This window comes from Tachyglossus aculeatus, chromosome 2 (assembly GCF_015852505.1).
Source record: "Tachyglossus aculeatus isolate mTacAcu1 chromosome 2, mTacAcu1.pri, whole genome shotgun sequence".
Classification (NCBI taxonomy): domain Eukaryota; kingdom Metazoa; phylum Chordata; class Mammalia; order Monotremata; family Tachyglossidae; genus Tachyglossus; species Tachyglossus aculeatus.
The window spans coordinates 70,299,591-70,306,636 of record NC_052067.1 but is presented as its reverse complement, the minus strand read 5'-3'; the positions used below and the strand labels follow the sequence as shown (position 1 = coordinate 70,306,636).

The 7,046-nt window shown below is 43.2% G+C and overlaps 1 non-coding gene across 1 annotated transcript; it reads left to right on the top strand.

Annotated features, from left to right (window-relative positions):
* Positions 1-5,955: 5,955 nt before the first annotated feature.
* Positions 5,956-6,093, top strand: LOC119923570. Its single transcript, XR_005448884.1, has one exon. It is a non-coding gene; the product is annotated as a small nucleolar RNA SNORA7 (small nucleolar RNA).
* Positions 6,094-7,046: the final 953 nt, after the last annotated feature.

The following is a 7,046-nucleotide window of genomic DNA, read 5'->3' as shown; positions in this document are numbered from 1 at the left end:
GTTGTCCCATGTGGGGCTCACAGTCTTAATTCCCACTTTACAGATGAGGTAACTGAGGCCCAGAGAAGTGAAGTGACTTGCCCAAAGTCACACAGCAGACAAATGGCGGAGCTGGGATTAGAGCCCATGACTTCTGACTCCCAAGACTGGGCTCTTTCCACTGAGCCAAGCTGCTCAGTAATTTTATTATTATTATTAATTTCTAACCCTACCAGAGCCCACTGGTAACCCTCCGTAGCCTGCCCATCTATGCCCAAGCAGTCGGCCTTTATTCCAACAGTGCTTTGCACATAGTAAGCACTTAGTAATAATAATAATAATAATGGCATTTATTAAATGCTTACTATGTGCAAAGCACTGTTCTAAGCACTGGGGAGGTTACAAGGTGATTAGGTTGTCCCACGGGGGGCTCACAGTTTTCATCCTCATTTTACAGATGAGGGAACTAAGGCACAGAGAAGTGAAGTGACTTGACCAAAGTCAGCTGACATTTGGTGGTGCCGGGATTTGAACCCATGACCTCTGACTCCAAAGCCCGGGCTCTTTCCAATCAATCGATCGATCAATCATATTTATTGAGCACTTACTGTGTGCAGAGCACTGTACTAAGGGCTTGGGAAGTACAAGTTGGCAACATATAGAGACGGTCCCTACCCAACAGTGGGCTCTTTCCATCATCATCATCATCATCAATTGTATTTATTGAGCGCTTACTATGTGCAGAGCACTGTACTAAGCACTTGGGAAGTACAAACTGGCAACATATAGAGACAGTCCCTACCCAACAGTGGGCTCACAGTCTAAAAGGGGCCACTGAGCCACGCTGCTTCTCTCCTACGCAGGAATGTCCTTTTAAAACCGGGTGAGAACAAAGAGATGAGATGAGAAGAAATTGTGCTCAGTAAACGTTGAATAACTGTGTAAACTCAGACCACATTAAAGTTAAGGGATTGTATTCATTGGGAAAACTGTGGAAGTCATCAGGAGTAATGCACAGCATATAAACATCATAGGCAAACTTTATTACATTCCCATTTGTTCTTGTCTCCAAAGCGAGTATAGCTCAAACACAATTCACGGAGGTTGTTTTTACAATGACAAAGTGGTAGAAACATCAGGGAACATAATCTTTCCTTCACCCTGATGGATAATATTGACAGTCATTTTCATTTACCTCTCCAGCTAATTCTCATAATGGCTTCGTTAAACAGCCTGCAAGATGCCATGCACTGTTTTAGGGAAGACATAAGATCATGCAACAAGCATTATCCCTGTTGCCTTCATGGCACTCATAAACTGGCACACCCTCCATGAGTCAATTTCTCCAAAACCAAGTCCATAATATCCCAAGTACCCCACCATACTATATTGTACCCCATTTCTAAAATAGTTCAAACAATTAACAGCAACTCTGGGACAAACAGCCTATCCTTGGACCCAAAGGGACTTCTGTTCACTGATGTTCCTGACCGATACCATAGCATTATTTATAATAATAATGACAATAATTATTGTACATGTACACGACTAACTCTGGGGTAGTTGCAAGGTAATCAGATCAGATGTAGGTCATGTCCCAGAGGGCCTTCACAGTCTGAGAAGGAGGACAAGAATTTTATCCCCATTGTACAGAAACTGGGGCCCAGAGAGATGAACTGACTTGCCCAAGGCCAAATGGCAGGCCAGTGCCAAATCTTGGACTAGAACCCAGGACTCCTGATTCCCCATCCTGTACTTTCCCTCTTCTAAACTAGGAAAATATGAAGTCCACATGGCTGGTATCCCGTTGCTCTTGCTGTCACTGCGGAAGATACAGTCTCTTCTCCCAGGTTATGGTGGGATGATTTGGAGGGGCTGGTCCCAAGTCTTACCCACATTAGTCAGGATATCTGCCATCAAGTAGATCCCCTATTATTTGGCCAGTTCCTCTTTCCACTACAAGAGAGGAGTCATTTTTCCAAGAGCTTTTCAGCAGATAATTTGCTTCTCTCTGCCAGCAAAAATCGTAATGCCTCTAGAGTCAATATAAATCCTTTTAATAGAATAAAATACGCAAGAGATTTGGAAATTACCATATTTGATGCTTTTCACTCATTCACATCCTTTCAAATAGGAATTGAGATGTGCTGATAAATGGATTGAAAGGCAACCTAATTTCAGTAGTTTCTGAAAATGGCTTTTGAAGGCAGAGGAGAAAACTCGTGTCTCACAATGAAACTTCCCCATAAATGATAGCAGGTTTCATTGATCTTCGGCCAGCCCCTACCCCATCGTGTCAGTGCTTTTAAGACACTCTAACTTCTTGGGTTGTAGATATCCTGTTATAGAACAACCATCAATACATGAGGCATTTGAGCCAAGGTGATGCCAGGAATGTACAAGAATGCATTTTGCTTTGGAAACCCGGAAAATTGGTAAAGAGCAAGTGTTTTATCTAAGTAAGGGACATAAAGTTCCCTAGAAGCATCTTGGGAAATTCAAGACAGGACAAATCAATCAGAGAATAGTCTCCAGCCCCCATGAGTGTTGCAAGTGATAAAGGGCTCATACCTTAAATGATTCAGACACCTCAAACAGAAATCGAATCCTCAGAAGGACCTTTGAAAATCAAGTGGAGTAGAAGGAAAGTGATGAAGGGCTTTCTCCGATTAAGAGGAATCCAGGCAAAAGAAAGATCTCCAAAACAGAAGTCAGAAGGGTGTAAAAGATAATGAAGGTGATAACCTGTAATGCAGACGAACATGGAAACAGATTACACTTTCTGACCTAGCCCAACCCTGAACACAGAAATTCAAAAATGACAAAACCTGAACTGCTTCTTTTGAGGACTGTTTGCAGGTAGGAAAGTACTAAATTATCCCTCTTCCTTCCATACAGCCACCAATTTCTTCTAACCCAAATGTACAGCACCATATTTAAATCCTGGACATTAAAATTTGCTGGGTATTTTCTAACTCCTACATTATAGCCTGTGCCTGGCAATTAAAGTCTCATATACAAAAAGAACTTCTAATACCGGTTGGAGTTATTGTTTGAAGTCAGGGAGAGTGGAAGGCTTTCTATACATTAAAAGAAAGAGACATAGCACTTAAGAAGATCATTTATCTGGTCTACCCCTCTGGCTTCAGGCAGAGTTGCATGAAACGTCCCAAGATTTCAGAACTTCTCTTTGAAATGGGCCAGGATTTATTCCCTGCTTTTTGAACACCCACTATGTGCACAGCCTTATAGTAGGCACCATAGGGAATGACACAGGATCAAACGAGACCCAGCCCCCAATCTTTGAAGGATTTGCCATCTCTAGGTAGAGACAGCATTAGCACAAACATAGAAGCATACCAAGATCACAAGTTACAAAAGTCTAGAGCTTGAAAGCTACTTAAATGTAGAGGTGAACAAGGAAGCACAGAAGCATTTCGAGAGATTGAAATGCGCAGCAGATCTATTTTACAATTTTCCACAATTGTGCTTAGTAAGCATTTCAGTATCAGTGAATCAATAAAGGATTTTGGTCACCTATTGTTTGCAGAGCACTGTACTATGCACATAAGGAATACAGTTGAGTTAGTGGAAGCACTATGCACATTGCTGGTTCAATCTCTCGTCCTATCCCGACTGGATTACTGCATGAGCCTCCTCTCTGATCTCCCATCCTCCTGTCTCTCCCCACGTCAGTCTATACTTCACGCTGCTACCCGGATCATCTTTGTGCAGAAATGCTCTGGGCATGTTACTTTCTTCCTCAAAAATCTTCAGTGGCTACCAGTCAACCTACGCATCAGGCAAAAACTCCTCACCCTGGGCTTCAAGGCTGTCCATCACCTCGCCCCCTCCTACCTCACCTCCCTTCTTTCCTTCTACAGCCCAGCCTGCATCCTCCGCTCCTCTGCTGCTAACCTCCTCACTGTGCCTCGTTCTTGTCTTTCCCGCCATCGACCCCCGGCCCACGTCCTCCCCCGGCCTGGAATGCCCTCCCTCTGTACATCCGCCAGGCTATCTCTCTTCCTCCCTTCAAAGCCCTGCTGAGAGCTCACCTCCTCCAGGAGGCCTTCCCAGACTGAGCCCCCTCCTTTCTCTCCCCCTCCCCAACCCCCCCCCACCCTACCTCCTTCCCCTCTCCACAGCACCTGTATGTATGCTTGTACAGATTTATTACTCTGTTTATTTTACTTGTACATATTTACTATTCTATTTATTTTATTTTGTTAATGATGTGCATCTAGCTTTACTTCTATTTATTATGATGACTTGACACCTGTTCACATGTTTTGTTGTCTGTCTAGACTTCTAGACTGTGAGCCTGTTGTTGGGTAGGTAATGTCTGTATATGTTGCCAACTTGTACTTTCCAAGTGCTTAGCACAGTGCTCTGCACACAGTAAGCACTCAAAAAATACATTTTAATTGAATGAATGAATTGGCTTTAAAACACTGAATCAGCTTGCCCCATTCTACCGCACCTCACTAATCTCATGCTACAGTCCAGCCTACACGCTTTGCTCCTCTTACTCACTGTGCCTCGATCTTGTCTACCTCACCGCCGACTCCTATCCCACATCCTTCCCCTCACCTGAAACTCCCTCCCCATCCATAGACACCAGACCACCACTCTCTCCACTTTCAAAGAATTATTACAATCACAAATAGTCCAAGAGACCTTCCCTGATTAAGCCCTCTTTTCCCAGGTTTGTTCTCCCTTCGGCATTGTCTATGCACTTGGATCTTTGGCCTTTGGATATTTGATTTCACCCCACTCCCAACCCCCACGGCACATATATTATCAATTATTTATTCATATTAATGTCTGTCTCCCCCTCTAGACTGTATTTCTTGGTATTTATAAAGTGCTAACTACAGTCCCTGTCCCACATGAGGTTCACAGACTTAATCCCCATTTTACAAATGAGGAAACTGAGGCACAGAGAAATCACAAAGCAGACACGTGGCAGTGCTGGGATTACAATCCAGGTCCTCCTTACTCCTAGGTCCATGTTCTAGCCAATATGCCATGCTGCTTCCCTTCTAATGGGCAGGGAATGTGTCAGTTAATTCTGTTGTATTGAACTCTCCCAAGCACTTAGTACAGTGTTTTGCATATAGCAAGTGCTGTATAAATATGATTGATCGATCAATTGCTAGAAAAGATCTCTGCTCTTAAGAAGCTTAAAATCTAGAGGTGGAGACAGACACTGAAGTAATTTTCAGATAGGAGGAAGGATAAATTAGTATTTAGACAGATTATGTAAGTCTGTACAGAAGTGCTATGCATGTTTGTGACTACATAAGCACATGGTGCTGAAAAGCTGGTTGCTTAAGTGGTAGTTGGTGAGATAAAACCTGGTGGGAAGAGTCATTAATTGGGGGAACTTTCCTGTAGAAGGTGGGACTATAGAAAGGCTGTGAAGATGGGAAGGGTAGTGATCTACTGAATGGGAAAGGGTGTGAAGAAGAGTTCAGAGTTGGGAAAGATGAGAACAAGGCAAGGTGACTGTGTTAGCTTGAGAGGAATAAAGAGGGTAAGTTGGGGTGTAGTGGAAGAAAAGTGGATAAGTAGGAGAGAAAGAGTGGATTGAGCATCCTATAGCCAGTGGCTAACAATTCTCTACATCCTGTTGAGTCTCTTTGGTCTCATATTTCCTTGCTCCAACTCCCCGGATCATGCCTTTCTTTTTTCTTATAGACTTTATATTTTCTGACCCCCACACTTTCCCTCAGTGCCTACTTCCTTCAACCTCTGGCTTCCCAGCCCCCAGGTTTCCCGAACTTCTAACTTCTCTGGTCTTTAGCTTCCATCTTCCCAACTCTTCTTTTCTCCCACTTCACCCTCTACTCAGCTTCAGGCCCTTCCTTACCATAGCTTCCTTGTGATCCCTATCTTCTCCGTAGCCCAGTATTCCTGGGGCTCCATCTCATGCTATGACCTTAAGTGCTTAATTCAGTCCTCTGTAAACAGTAACCCCTCTCAGGGTCACATCTGGAGACTTTCCAGTACTCTACCAATCTTGACTATGGGAGGGAGAGTCAAGCAGAGGCCTTCCCATTCCATTCCTAGCTTGGACAGTGGCCAGCGAATGGAAGGCAATCTGCTTCAAGTCAAAACCCACTTGGGCTAGGTAGCAGTGTCATGGGAGAGAGTCACGGGTGGATACTCAAGTTTACTGCACAGGAGGAGGCAATAGTAAAACACTTCATTTTTTAAAAAAGAAAATTACCAGAACGATTGCAGATGGAGTTGGATCATTCTGGGAGAGATGTGTCCATGGTGTCGCTATAGGTCGGAGACAACTGTACAGCATAAGACAAGATGAGCACACAGTAAGTGCTCAACAAATATCATTGATGAGGATGACCTTGTGGCTACCCTGGTGCTTTTTCCACATGTATATCTTCATTAATCCTATTTCTTCTAGCCCTTGCTCCTCTAAGCCTGTCTTCTCTGGATATATGCAGGAATATGTCTGTGAAGATGTCAGTATTTTTCACTAATTCAATCCTGCTACATCTTTTTAGTATGTCTGTTTATAGAATCCGTGACTTCAATGAAGGTGGAGCAGTTAAGAGTGAAGGTAGTAGTAGTGAAGGTAAACAAGCCCAATTTTTCAAATATTATCCCTTAAATATGGTAGGGAATCTAGGTAGAGATGTCTAGGAAATACAGGACTAGAAAGAAGATGAGAGGCCAGGGCTGGAAATTTAAGGACAAAAGAAATACCATCACAAATTCAGACCAATAGACCATCTGCCTGTTCCTATCAGTGGAGGATTTAGTAGTAAAAGTCATCCATATACAGCATGGATGTGGTCACTGAAATTGTGGGAGTAAAAAAGTTATCCAAGAGAGTCAGTGTAAAGAGAAAATTGCTGAGAGTTTAAGACAGAGCCTTTGGGGTTGCTAATAGCTGAACCAAGAAACCTCATTTTTCTTCCAAAGCACCTCTTTTCTGAGCCAAGCCACTTGAGAAGCATATTTTACCTGCTGCTCTACCTCTGCTGCCTGCCTGCTTTTTCATTCATTCATTCATTCATTCATTCATTCATATCTATTGA